Below are 14,143 nucleotides of genomic sequence, written 5' to 3' on the forward strand. Positions count from 1 at the left end.
AGTATAATTATTAATGCTTTATATGTTATCTGTTTTTTTAAGCAAAAGTGAGTAGGACTTAAAACATTCTAAGGTCTCTGCTTCTATTAGTACCTTTTTTTCTTCAATATTCCGTAGTTTTACTACAAAATGTCTAGCTGTGAGTTTGTGACTGATTTTCTCAGATGCCTTGTCCTCTAATCTGCAGATCCATGCTTAATTGTGAAAAATTTTCAGCCGTTGTCAATCTATCATGGGGAATGGCCCATATGCAATTGGATAATGTTCTTCAGAATGTGTGATATTCTGTGATATATGTCAGTCGGGTGAAGTTGGTTACAGTTCTGGTCAATTTGTTTTCTCTCTCTCATTACTTACAAAGCTTTATAGAAAGAATACATCTGAGTATCATTCTATTGGTGATGACAAGTGAGCAGTACTCATAAAGCATAACTGTTCTTGAGAAGCTAATAATTATCAAAGATGATTATAATTGTATAATATTGAGAAGCATAGAACAAAATATGATTACTGGAGGACAATTGCTCTACAATATTGTGTTGGTCTCTGCCACATATCAACACGAATCAGCCACAGGTAGATATATGTCCCCTCCCTCCTGAAGCCCCTTCCACCTCCTCCCTATTCCACTGCTCTAGGTTGTCACTGGGTTGAACTCCCCTGTTTCACATGACGAATTCTCACTTGCTCTCTATTTTACATGCTGTATTTATTTCCTTGCTATGCTCTCAATTCTGTTCAGTTCTTTTTATGTGTGTTTTAGGTTATTTTAATTTTTGATTTCATATTGGAGTAGAGTTGATTCACAGAGTTGTGTTAGTTTCAGCTGTACAGCAAAATGATTTAGTTATACATAGTCATATGTAATTTTTCACATTCTTTTCCCAAATAGGTGATTATAGAGTTTTGAGTATAATACTGAGAAAGGCAAATATAACATGATATCACTTAGATTGATATGTGGAATCTGAAAAAATGATACAGGTGAAGTTGTTCAATTCTGTATTACCACTGCTTTTTCTGTTTTGTCTGTCATTCACTGAGAGAGAAGTGTTAACCACCAGCTGTAATTGTATACTTTTCTCCTTTTAATTCTGTCAGTTTTTGATGTATTTTGAAATTCTGTAATGTGCATACAGAATAAATGTGCATTTATTCATGTCCTTTTTATGTACTGGTGCTTTTTATCATTATGAAATATCTTTTTATCCAGAAATCTTCCTTAATCCAATGACTAATATATCTCCCTCTCATATAGGTAATCCAGTTGTCTCGTCTTTAGTGCTTGCATGCTTAATCTTTTTCCATCTGTTTACTTTTAACCTCTTTGTATCTTTATACTTCAGCTACCTTTCTGGTAGACAGCACTTGTTGTAGTTGTGATTTAATACTAATTGAGACAATTTGTCTACTACTGACTTGGTTGGCCCAAAATGTATAACCAGCCTGATATTATCTCCTTATGTTGGAGATAAGAAAAAGTGTCTCACTTGGAGAAAAAAGTGACCTGGTCAAGATCATATACATAGTAGCTGTAGATATGAGCATAGAATTTAGGTACCCAATACTTAAGGCAACACTTATCTTATTGATAAGCAGACCTTGTTTCATCATTTGTACTGAAATTAGGGATTCATCAGATATCCTACTTTTGGTTTTATTTCCAAGGATTATTTTCAAGTAAAGGCCAGTAGGATAAGACCCATTGTTCTAGATTAGTTGAAAACCTTTGGCTTTGGGTGCTTTTGTGGCTTACTCACAATGTCCAGTTTTTCTTGCCAAGAAACCCCTCTTACCACTTCAAAGATTTTAGATAACTCCAAAACCTTTGAGATTGAAACTAGGCAGTTCCAAAGCCAAATGTTCTTCTAAAGAAAGGGAGAAAAGTCAGCTCATGTGCACACTCGGTCTTTGACCCCTTTTGATGTTTCCTCTTTGAGAATGCAGATATTCCTGCATTTCAACCTCCCAGTACACATAGGGCTACAGCAATTTCCCATGAAGCCTCCATCTCTCATCACATTTATTTAAAACAGTAAAACACTTTACAAATTCTTCCCAAATATGAAGGGTCTGCTCTTTGGCTTGTTAGAAAAACAGGGATGGAAATTAAAAAAAAAAAAGAAAATCCTGAAATGGCATTAGAATTAATGAAGTATTCAGAATCAAGGAAGTTCAGTTAATATTTTACTTAAATCTGCATTACTATAACTGAGTTACAAATGAATATCATCCTTTATGCATATATTTAGGTTTCAGTTGATGTACCATAAAGTCTTAGAAAAAGCTCAATCATAGAATGAAAGACACCTGATTTTTTATTTTCTTCCTTAACTACTAATGGTCATTTGATCTCAGGCAAAAAACTTAGCCTCTCTGGGTCTCAGTGCCCATATTTGTTAAACATGGTGTTTGGAATTTTCAACCTCTGAGATTTCTTCTTTTAGCTCTATTTCAAGACTATTGAAACAAGACCAGTGCTACTTTGTTTTTGTATAATAATTTCTGTACAACATATAGAAAAAAGTACATTTTGTCCCAAGCTGAAATTATGATCCCTTGAATTTCCTCTAATTTTTTTTTTCTTTCTGTGTAGCAGGTTTTTCTCTCCTAAATTCAATGCATTGCTTTCATGATTTTATACTACTGCTCAACTCTCTTTACTTGGTGGATTTTTGTTTTCTGTGATGTTATGTACATATTAATCTGAATCATGTTCAGAAAAAAATATTTTCTACTAATTTTCTTGGTCCTGTCATTGACTTTTCCTAATCAAGTTGACAAGTTAGGCAATTATCTGTGCATCACATAGGGTAGAGAGTGGTGAGTGACACAGATAAAGTCTGTTGATGGAACATTGCCCAATGATATGGGATGTGCTGAGGGGAAAAAAAAATCTATCTATCTATCTATATATCATGTACTTTGAAATAATGACCTCACTTGTTATTTTGAAGGCAAACTTTGGTTTGAAACGTCACTGCTACAAATTAGTTTGAAATCCAAGCCATAGAAAACTGGTTAACCTTGCTGTGCTATTGTTTCTCTATGCAAATGGAAATAACAAATCTGATTTTGTGTGGTTTTCTTGTTCTGTTCAGTTGCTCAGTTGTGTCTGACTCTTTGTGACCCCATGGACTGCAGCATGCAAGGCTTCCCTGTACTTCACCATCTCCCAGAGCTTTATCAGACTCATGTCCATTGAGGATGTGATGCCATCTCATCCTTTGTCGTCCCCTTCTCCTCCTGCCCTCAATCTTTCCCAGCATCAGGGTCTTTCCTAACGAGTCAGCTCTTTGTATCAGGTGGCCAAAGTATTGGAGCTTCAGCTCCAGCACCAGTCCTTCCAATGAGTAGTCAGCATTGATTTCCTTTAGGATTGGCTGGTTTGATCTCCTTGCAGTCCAAGGGACTCTCAAGAGTCTTCTCCAACACCACAGTTCCCAAAGCATCAATCCTCTGGAGCTCAGCCTTTTTTATGGTTCAACTCTCACATACATGACTACTGGAAAAACCATAGCCTTGACTAGATGAACCTTTGTTGGCAAAGTGATGTCTCTGATTTTTAATATGCTGTCTAGGTTGATCATAGCTTTTCTTCCAAGGAGCAAGCGTCTTCTAATTTCATGGCTATAGTCACCATCTGCAATGATTTTGGAGACCCCCAAAATAAAGTCTGTCACTGTTTCCATTGTTTCTCCATCTATTTGCCTGAAGTGATGGGAGTGGATGCCATGGTCTTAGTTTTCTGAATGTTGAGTTTTAAGCCAACTTTTTAACTCTTTCAGTCTTTCCCATTCTGTTGTTTTCCTCTCTTTGCATTGATCACTTAGGAACACTTTCTTATCTCTCCTTGCTATTCTTTGGAACTCTACATTCATATGGGTTTATTTTTCCTTTTTCTCCTTTGCCTTTAGCTTATTTTCTAAGCTATTTATTAGACCTCCTCAGACAACCATTATGCCTTTTTGCATTTCTTTTTCTTCGAGATGGTTTTGATCACAACCTCCTGTACAATGTTATGTGCCCAGAGTTCTTCAGGCACTCTATCAGATCTAATCCCTTGAATCTATTTGTCACTTCCAGTGTATAATTATAAGGGATTTGATTTAGGTCATACCTGAATGGTCTAGTGGTTTTCCCTACTTTCTTCAATTTACATCTGAATTTAGCAATAAGAAGCTCATGATCTGTGCCACTGTCAGCTCCCAGTCTTGTTTTTGCTGACTATATAGAGCTTCTCATACTCAGCTACAAAGAATGTAATCAATCTGATTTCAGTATTGACCATCTGGTGATGTACATGTGTAGAGTCATCTCTTGTGTTGTTGAAAGAGAGTGATTGCTATGGCCAGTGTGTTTTCTTGGCAAAACTCTGTTAGCCTTTGCCCTGCTTCATTTTGTACTCCAAGACCAAACTTGTCTGTTACTCCAGGTATCTCTTGACCTCCTACTTTTGCATTCCAATCCCCTATGATGAAAATGACGTCTTTTTTCAATGTGAATTCTAGAAGGTCTTGTAGGGCTTCATAGAGCCGTTCAACTTCAGCTTCTTTGGCATTAGTGGTTGGGGCATAGACACTGATACTGACTGTTTGCCTTGGAAATGAACAGAGCTCATTCATTTTTGAGATTGGACCCAAGAACTGAATGTTGACATGTACTACATTCTTTGGTGTTGCCCCTTTTATTCTTGAACACACAGCTTTCCTAGAAGGTTCAATCTGGTGCTTTGTGCTTTGCCTGTCAAATTGTTCTCTGCAACTTCCAATTCCTGAGGTCTTGACCAACATGTCCAACCTCTCACTTGATGTTGTGTACTTGAAAGCTGAACAGGTACGTCAGATCTCACATGGATAAAATAAAAATCTTGGTCCCCAAAACCTGTTTCTCTGTGGAGGTATTTCAGAGAATCTAGCTTCTCCAATTAACATATTTAACATACTTCCTTCCCTTCGCCATTCACATGTAGTGAAGTGAAGTCGCTCAGTCGTGTCCGACTCTGCAACCCTGTGGACTGTAGCCTACCAGGCTTCTCCGTCCATGGGATTCTCCAGGCAAGAATACTGGAGTGGGTTACCATTTCCTTCTCCAGGGGATCTTCCCCACCCAGGGATTGAACCCGGGTCTCCGGCATTGGAGGCAGAAGCTTTAACCTCCGAGCCACCAAGGAAGCCCACATGTAAGTCATGAGCAACTCTTGTTTTGCTGTAATATTCTAATCTGAAGCTTTCTCTTCCTTTGTATCTAGGCTCTAGTCCCTTATCTGGACAAAATTAGCATTATCTGTAACTTAGACTTCTCTGTGACCTGCCATTTTTTCTCCACTTCTTCTATTCTTGTCCTCTTAGCAATCCACTCTTCTTATTCTGTTTATCAGAGAGATAGCTGAAGAATGAAAACCTTATCCTATCACTTCAGTGCTTAGAACTCTTCAGTTACCTCCTATTGCACTGAGGATAACTAAGTTTCTTATTCTAGCACACAAGACCCTACTTGATAAGATTTCTGCTGTCTGTTACCTGAAATAAATGCTTTCTCTCCTTTCTGCACTATAATACTCTGGCTGTACTGTGGGCTTTCCCTTTGCTCTTTTTCCCTTTTTCAGTAAGCCATGCTTTTTAAGGTATCAGAGCATTTGTATTGCCATCTCCAGGATCTTTACAGAGCTGTCTTCTTGTATAAGACTACTCCAGAAAACTCTGGACACTGAAAGAATCCATCTGAAAGTGATAAAATGGTTATCCAAAGGAGTGGCTGGAGAATAAAAGGGCCTACATGTAACTGCTCTGAATTTATTTTTAAATATTTTTACTTGGAAACATGTAAACACAAAGTTTTGTCAGTGGCAAATGTCATTCCTAAAATTGCAAACAAGCAGAAGCCACTCGCAATGAACATTTGGAAAATGAGGAGGAAAGCAATTGTAAGAACTTCCACTTTTGGACATTATGGAATAAGGAGGAGCAGATTCATCCTGCACTTTAAATAAAAAGGAAACAGATAAAACATATGAAATACAGTTTTTAGTCATTGTACAACTCACAGTATAGGACTGTGATCCCTCAAGAGAGAAGGCTGAGGTGAGGCCAACTGCCTACTGGAAGTTTCCAGGCAAAAGCAGAGGAGATAAAACCCAAGGAGGCCCAGGGTGCAGGAATTCTGGGGGGCATCCCATTCAGTCTTTGACTGAGTCCTGGTCTTTGTGTGATGAGAGGAAATGACCCAAGGCCAGGGGGCGAGGCGCTGGTGAGCGGGAGGCTAGGTGACTGACTCTCAGAGCTCCTTACAAGCTAAGAATATTTTCTATTCTAGTAACTAGTTTGGAAAGCTGTCTAACATATGGGGCCTTGATTTTTGAGTCCTCAGGAGGTTATAGCCTTTTAATAGGCTTAATCAGTGAGATAAAGCAGGCCTACACCAAGGCTTTCTGGGACCTGCCCTAATAAAACTTAAAAGCAAGCCATAAGATGTTTCAAGGTAACTTGAGTGCTTGAAAGTAATTTACTACTATTTAAAGGAATAAAACTGAGTCCAGCAACTAATGACATGAAACATCCAATGCTAAGCATTCAATCAAAAATTACCAGGCATCCAAAGTAACAGGAAAATATAACCATAGCCATGAGAAAAACCACTTAATACAAACATAACCAGGAGTAATAGGGGTGATAAAATACCTACCAGATGTTAAAATAGCTGCCAGAAAATAAGCTCCATATATTCAAGAAAGTCAGAAGAAAAAAAATGAAAATGATGAGAAAAATGGAAGAGAGAAATAGTTCATTAAGTTAAATACATAATCATCACATGACCTCATTATCCAAGAGAAATAAAAACTTCTGTTCACTTGAAAATCAGTACTCAAGTGTTTATAGTAGCTTCATTCCAATATCCAAAAACTGGAGACAACGCAAATATCCATCTACTGTTAAATGAATAGATAATGTCCGGCCTATCTATACAGGACATACTATTCAAAAATAATACAGAATGGAATACAGACACATGCAACAACACAGATAGACCTCACATTGACTTCCAAAAGCCGTTTCCAAAGGCTGCATATTCTGTGATTTGATTTTGGGAAAATCAAGAGCTATAGGGATGTAAAAAATAAAATGGAGTTACCAGGAGCTGGGAGTAGGGGAGGGCTTGATCACAAAGAGGCACAGAGCAGTTTATTATGGTGATGGAACTGTTTGTATATTGATTTTGATGATGTTTCTAGGAATATGCATTGTCAAATCAAAATGAGATGCAAAAAGGTGAATTTTAAGTTATGTAAATTATATATCACTAACCTGATTTTAGAAAATACTAAAAGTATAAAATTTGGGGGAAAAATGGGGAGCCACTGGAACCCCCACTCATTCCTGTTGAGAGTGCGTTAAGTTATATAGCCACTTCAGAGAAAAGGGAGTTTCTTATAAAACTTCACATAAATTTGCCTGGCAACCCAGTAATCTCACACCTGTATATTCACTCAATTAAAATAAAATCATAGACACACAAAAACTTATACATAAAGGACTTATCATCACTTTATACTATATAGCAAAATATAAACAAGTACACACACCAAAAAAGCAAGCAAAAACCCTAGAAAACCCCAGATGACCACTACCCGGTGAATAGATAAATTCTGATGTGTATATGTAATATGTGCACGTGTGTGCACACACACACACACACACTGAAATGCCATTCATTAATAAAGATAGACCATATTATGTAATTTTCATTACATAAATTTCCAAAAGAAGAAAGCCACCTAAAATAAACCTTTGGAACTTGACAGCAAATCAGAGGACAAGGATAACAGTGGTATGCATGTTGCTTAAAAGAGCTAGCATATGAAAGTAACCCAAATGTCCATTGGTAGATGAATGGATAAGAAAGTTGTGGTACATATGCACAATGGGATATCACACAGCTATTAAAAAGAACACAATTGAGTCAGTTCTAATGAGGTGGATGAAACTGGAGCCTATTATACAGAGTGAAGTAAATTAGAAAGAAAAACACCAATACAGTATGTTAATGCATATATATTCTTGCCTAGAGAATCCCATGGACAGAGGAGCCTGGTGGGCTGCTGTCCATAGAGTCACACAGAGTTGGACACTACTGAAGCGACTTAGCATGTATGCATGCATTGGAGAATGAAATGGCAACCCACTCCCGTATTCTTGCCTGGAAAATCCCAGGGACAGAGGAGCCTAGTGGGCTGCTCTCTATGGGGTCGCACAGAGCCAGACACAACTGAAAGGACTTAGCAGCCTGGAATTTAGAAAGATGGTAATGACAACCCTATATGTGAGACAGCAAATGAGACACAGATATGAAGAACAGATTTTTGGACTCTGTGGGAGAAGGTGAGGGTGGGATGATTTGAGAGAATAACATTGAAACATGTATATTACCATATGTGAAATAGATGACCAGTCCAAGTTCAATGCATGAAACAGGGCACTCTCAAAGCTGGTGCACTGGGACAACCCAGAGGGATGGATGGGGAGGGAAGTGGGAGGGGGTTCAGGACCAGGGGCCACATGTACGCCCGTGGCTGATTCCTGTGAATGTATGCAAAAACCACCACAACATGGTGAAGTAATTAGCCTCCAATTAAAATAAATAAATTCATTTAAAAGAAAGTGGTATGCATGTTAAGGGATCATGTATAACCTTGGGATAATGGAATTCTGTGATTTAATTGTGATGATTTCTGAAGAATTTGAAGTTAAAATCCTGTCAAATGGATAGACTTCAAATGGTTTGTTTTATTGTTTTTTAATCGCCTCATTAATGTTGATTAGAAAATGGGAGCAATGACAGCTAACTATATAAAAGCCACACAGATTCAATGATTTCATGTAGATGACTTTTAAGTACATTAATTTGACTACACGTTATTGGGCTCCCCAGGTGGTACTAGTGGGAAAGAACCTGCCTGCCAGTGCAGGAGATGTAAGACGAGGCTTCAGTCCCTGGATCAGGAGGATCCCCTGGAGGAGGGCATGGCAACCCACTCCAGTATTCTTGCCTGGAGAATCCCATGGGCAGAGGAGCCTGTCCATAGGTCGGAAAGAGTTGGACACAGCTGAACTGACTGAGCATGCATGCACTCACACATTATTAACTAGAGAAATTTTACTGTCTCTGAACTTGAAAACAAACTAGAATGTACAATCCAGTGAAACTACGTGAATAAAATTGTTAACATATCCACAAAAATAGAACTGTTTCCAGTGATTTTTGAAAGACTAGTGACTGTATTCTTTGTGAAATGTACTATTTTTATTTTTTACTTAATTATTTTAATTGAGTTATTGATATATAACGTATTAGTTTCAGATATACAGCAACATAATTGGATAATTGGAAATTTGTATATATTGTGAAATGATCACTGCAATAAGACTAGTTAATATCCATCATCACACAAAGTTACAGTTTTTTTTTTCTTGCGGTGATAACTTTTAGGATTTACTCTCTAAGCAATTTTCAAATATGCAATACAGTATAATAAATTCTGGTCACCTTGCTATACCTTACATCCCCATGACTTACTTATAACTGGAATTTTGTATCTTTTGGTCATCTTAACCAATTTTTTTTATCTACCTGGTCTGTATCTGTGAATTTGCTTTTGTTTGTTTTTTTAAATTTGTTTTCTGCTTCCATGTACAAGTGAGATCATGATATTTGACTTATTTCACTCAGCATAGTGACCTCCAAGTCCACCCATGTATTCTCAAATGGCAAAATTTCCTTTCTTTTATTGCTGAATAGTATTCCATTGTGTTATAAATAAAGATGGACTGAACATGGGGGTGCATATATCTTTTTGATTTAGTGCTTCTGTGAGATATATGTCAAAGACAAAACAGGGGCACAGTTTTCAACAGCACAGAATAATTTGATTTTAGGAATCATGTTGGTTTTGCCATCTTGAAACCATAATATTTAAATTACAGGCTAAAGTAAGTAAACAGTTATGCAATTATAATTGGAAACAAATGGATTTCCAATGCAAGAGAAAAGTACAATTATAAAATTTAAGAACATATTAAGTAAATCTTTTATGGCTTAATTTGAATTGGATGTCTCAGTATTAACTCATAACTTTTTAAAGATGATTTTGTTATCGCTACATTGAAAAAGCCTGGAGGCACTAACTTCTCAGGACCAATGATCATTCCTAGCATTTCTGTTTTATTCCCTAATACCATATCTCATTTAAGGAATTTAGGGTTCTTTGGAGAAATGACTGATTTTATCTCTGGTGCAGAGAATGCTCTGGCTGTTCCTGGGATATCGTAGATATACTTTCCAGTCCGGATGTACTGGAAAGCTGAGAATATTTAAGGACAAATGTGGTCATTAAAAAAGACATAGAGCCAGTTTAAAGTGCTCCTAGTGTCCACAGTTGATTTAACGCAAGTAACAGTAAGAATAACTTTAATTAATTGCACTGGAGCATTATTGATATATTAAATAAGTCCATATCATTCTCAAAAAAGAAAAATCCAAAGTAAAGCCAAATAGTGACAGCAATTTAAAACTGGTTTTTAAAATTTTTATTTTATATTGAGTAATTAGAATAGGTATGCAAATATCTATTCTGTTTTAGAGTTCTAAATAAAGAGATACTTATTCTGCCTTCCTTCTGTCAGCTTCATGTCAGGGTGATTGAATGAAAGCTCTATTTCTTCCTTTTTTTTTTCTTTTATTTAATAGATGACTTCTTGAATAATACAAATAAAACAAAAGAGAAACAAAACAGACAAATGACGCTTTGAATTCCCCAGTGACATGTTAAGGCCATCAGGGAACATCACCTAAATCATTTTATCCATGAGTAATTGATAAGGAATCAGGTATGCATGCTGTGTCATGTGGGCTTCCCTAGTAACTCAGATGTACTGTCTCTGTGTACTATGCTGGTAGCACGTCAGGAAATGTCGTTCTTCAAAGGCAAGATCAGGCTGTCACTACCTTAACCTGGAAGGTTTGGGGCTGGGGTAGATCCAGACGTTATGTTCCTTTTGACATTATCTAATAGGAAAGTGAAGTCGCTCACTCTTGTCTGACTCTTTGTGACCCCATGCACTACAGCCTGCCAAGTTCCTCCCTCCACGGGATTTCCTAGTCAAAATACTGAGGCATGTTGCCATTCCCTTCTGCAGGGGATCTTCCTGACCCAGGGATCGAACCCGGGTCTCCCGCACTGCAGGCAGACACCAGGGAAGCCCATGTTGAGCCACCAGGGAAGCCCAAGAGCACAGCATTACCAGGCAAATAGTTTTTCCAAAATGTCTAACTTGAATCCAGTCAGGGCTTTACCCCTTACCTCTGGTTTGTATGAAATACAGGAGAAAAAAACAAGTTAAATGCCAGCATAAACACACACACACATACACGCATGCGTGCGTGTGCGCACGCGCACACACACACACACACACACACTTCAGGCAAATCCAGAACCTGCCCAGTATCTTTAACTATTAATACAATATGGGGGAGGGAGAGGAACAATGGGGTGACAGGATCCTTATAAGATTAAAAATGATATAACCTATTTTAAAGATTGAACCTTATTTGAACAAACCAGTTATAAAAGACTTCTGAGGGACAACTATGGCTTCCTGGTGGCTCAGATGGTAAAGAATCCACCTTCAATTCAGGAGACTTGGGTTCTATCCCTGGTTTGGGAATGTTCCCTGGCGAGGAGAATGGCAGCCCACTCCAGTATTCTTGCTTGGAGAATCCCATGGACAGAGGAGCTTAGGGGGCTACAGTGCATGGAGCCGCAAAGAGTCAGATGTGAATGAGCGACTACACCTTTTCTTCTTCTTATATTAATATGATGCAGGAATTTGACATTTAGAAAATATCTCTCGTGTTCTGTATATTTATAGTGTTGTGTTAGATAAGAAAATGCACTTGTTTTTCCAAGATTACTGAAGTATTTGAAAAATGAAGTATGTCTATAAATTACTTTAAAATATTTAGTCAGAAATGTTTTGGAAGCATGTGTGGTAAATGCTTTCTATACTTTGCTGAATCCTTGAAAAGTTTCTTAATAAAAATTTGTAAAAAGCCATGTATAATTTTCCGTGATCACCCTATCCAATTACTTCACCCCATCACCTCATTTTCTCCATGGCATTAACCAAAATTGTGCTATGTTTTACTTTCTGAGGATTCTGACTCCTCCCCACCACCACCACCAGAATGTTCATTTGGTTGGGATTGGGGAACTCTTTGTTACTACTAACCAATAGAGTTCTGAGAATGGTGCCTGAGACATAGCATGGCAGATATTTTTTTAAGTCAATTATAATAGAAGAACACATTATGAATGGATAGTTAAGTTTGAGGAGGATTAGGAAATATGAAGAAGAGTGAGATATAAGAATTCAGCTTATAAGAATTCAGTAATTAGGCAGTGAGATACCCCCTGAAGACTTTACAGCAGGGCAGTGATGTAACCCAAATTATATGATTTCTGCACACAGAGGGTTTGTGATCCTTGTGGATTCCGGTGCTTTGCAGAGGAAGCAGGGCAGGAGGGCAGCAAGTCTCTGTGAATTCCCACTACAGTTTCGTGACTTACAGGTAAAATTTTATGGGATGGCTTACAGTGGTGTAATGATTCCTGTACCTATAACCTGTGTAAATGTTAAATTGAAAGAGATTTCTGAATTTTTCATGAAAAGTTGATGCAAGAAACTGATTTCATCTCAACTTAAAAAACCCAGGTAGAGTTTCTGAAATTATTGACATTTAATAATAATCCCTTGAGACACACTGTTAATTTTCTATGGTTGTAACATGTCATATTTCATACTTCCCCAAAGATAACTTCTGTTCTCTTTCAGTGTTTCTTGAGAGCATCTATAACTAATTAGTTCTGCTTTATTCTTTTGATTCCTCTTCACATGATGAAGAATAGTATAAAAATGTGTTGTTTTAATGTCCCAGCTAACAAACTTTTCTAATTGTGTTTTGTAAATATAAATACCACAGATTCTGTAAAATCAGTGAGTTAAAGGATTACTGGGTCATTCATATAATGATCAATGAATAACGGTTCCTCCTAGCTCCAGTCTTTCTTTCTAGACCCACTTTCTTTAGGACACATGTCCGAGCTAATGATATCGGACTATACAAGCTGGCATTTGTGTTATACATGGTCCTATCATGATAACTTCTGGGCTACTGGCCTCAAGAAGCATGGACAGCAAGCAGAAACTTTTCAAATTGTACCGAGAGTTCAGCCTAGTAAATTAATTATTGAAGAGTCACTCCCAAATGCTGTTGACATGTGTGTAGTTTGACAGGCTTCTGTAACATCTAGTCCTTTCAGGAAAGTAATTCTGTAAGGAAATTGCTTGCAATAGAGGTTGTGGGACTCAGCTGGGTGACAGCCATGTCATGACAATCAATATGGGGACAAAAACATCAAATATTAATGAAAGATAGATTTGTTCATGCACAGGATTGGTATTTTTTTGTAAATGCTATTTTACTTCCATCAACCACTTTCCAGCCAAATGCTGGGTATAAGCTCACTGAAACTAAATTCAAGGTGACATTTCTCATTTCAATTGTTTCCTAAATTGTCTCCCTCCTCTTTTTTCCCCACCTCTTGTCGAGAACTGCAGGCAACATAATGAAATACTCTGTCAACTACAGAGTCTAGGATCTGGAGAGGAAGGAAAGAATTTTGTTGAGTTTTCTGAATATAGAATCCATCCTACTTTGAAAGTCAGCATGAGGCTTTGAGGAGGATCTTGGCCTCAGAAAAAGACATTATCATGATAGTTTAAAAGAAGTCCAAAATTTCATTTCACAAATTAGCTGCTAATGACTGGACATTTTCAAGTTAAGAGTCATAGGGAAAATTATCATAATATCTAATGCTTACTGATACTTTGCTGAATACTGTTAAAGAACACAATTTCTGAAGAACTGGTGCCCATTTGTAATCAATCATGTTTATAGATCTAATACACATTTTGTTTTTTATTGCTTCTTTTACATAATATGAAAATAGCCATAAAAATTCATAAGGGGGCAATAAGAATAATTACTTGGTGCTTCTCCAACTGGTAACAACTTGTTGAACTGTTTC

At 37.3% G+C, this 14,143-nt stretch overlaps 1 long non-coding RNA gene across 2 annotated transcripts in view; it reads left to right on the forward strand.

The window, feature by feature from the left end:
* LOC133235178 (uncharacterized) overlaps positions 1 to 14,143 on the forward strand; it is a 614,403-nt gene that overhangs the window by 360,639 nt on the left and 239,621 nt on the right. For both annotated transcript variants that reach the window (XR_009732460.1, XR_009732461.1), the window contains one exon: positions 12,525 to 12,624. This is a non-coding gene — a long non-coding RNA (uncharacterized LOC133235178). The remainder of the gene's footprint in view (positions 1 to 12,524; positions 12,625 to 14,143) is intronic.

The sequence above is a fragment of the Bos javanicus genome, chromosome 22 (genome assembly GCF_032452875.1).
Source record: "Bos javanicus breed banteng chromosome 22, ARS-OSU_banteng_1.0, whole genome shotgun sequence".
Taxonomy (NCBI): Eukaryota; Metazoa; Chordata; class Mammalia; order Artiodactyla; family Bovidae; genus Bos; species Bos javanicus.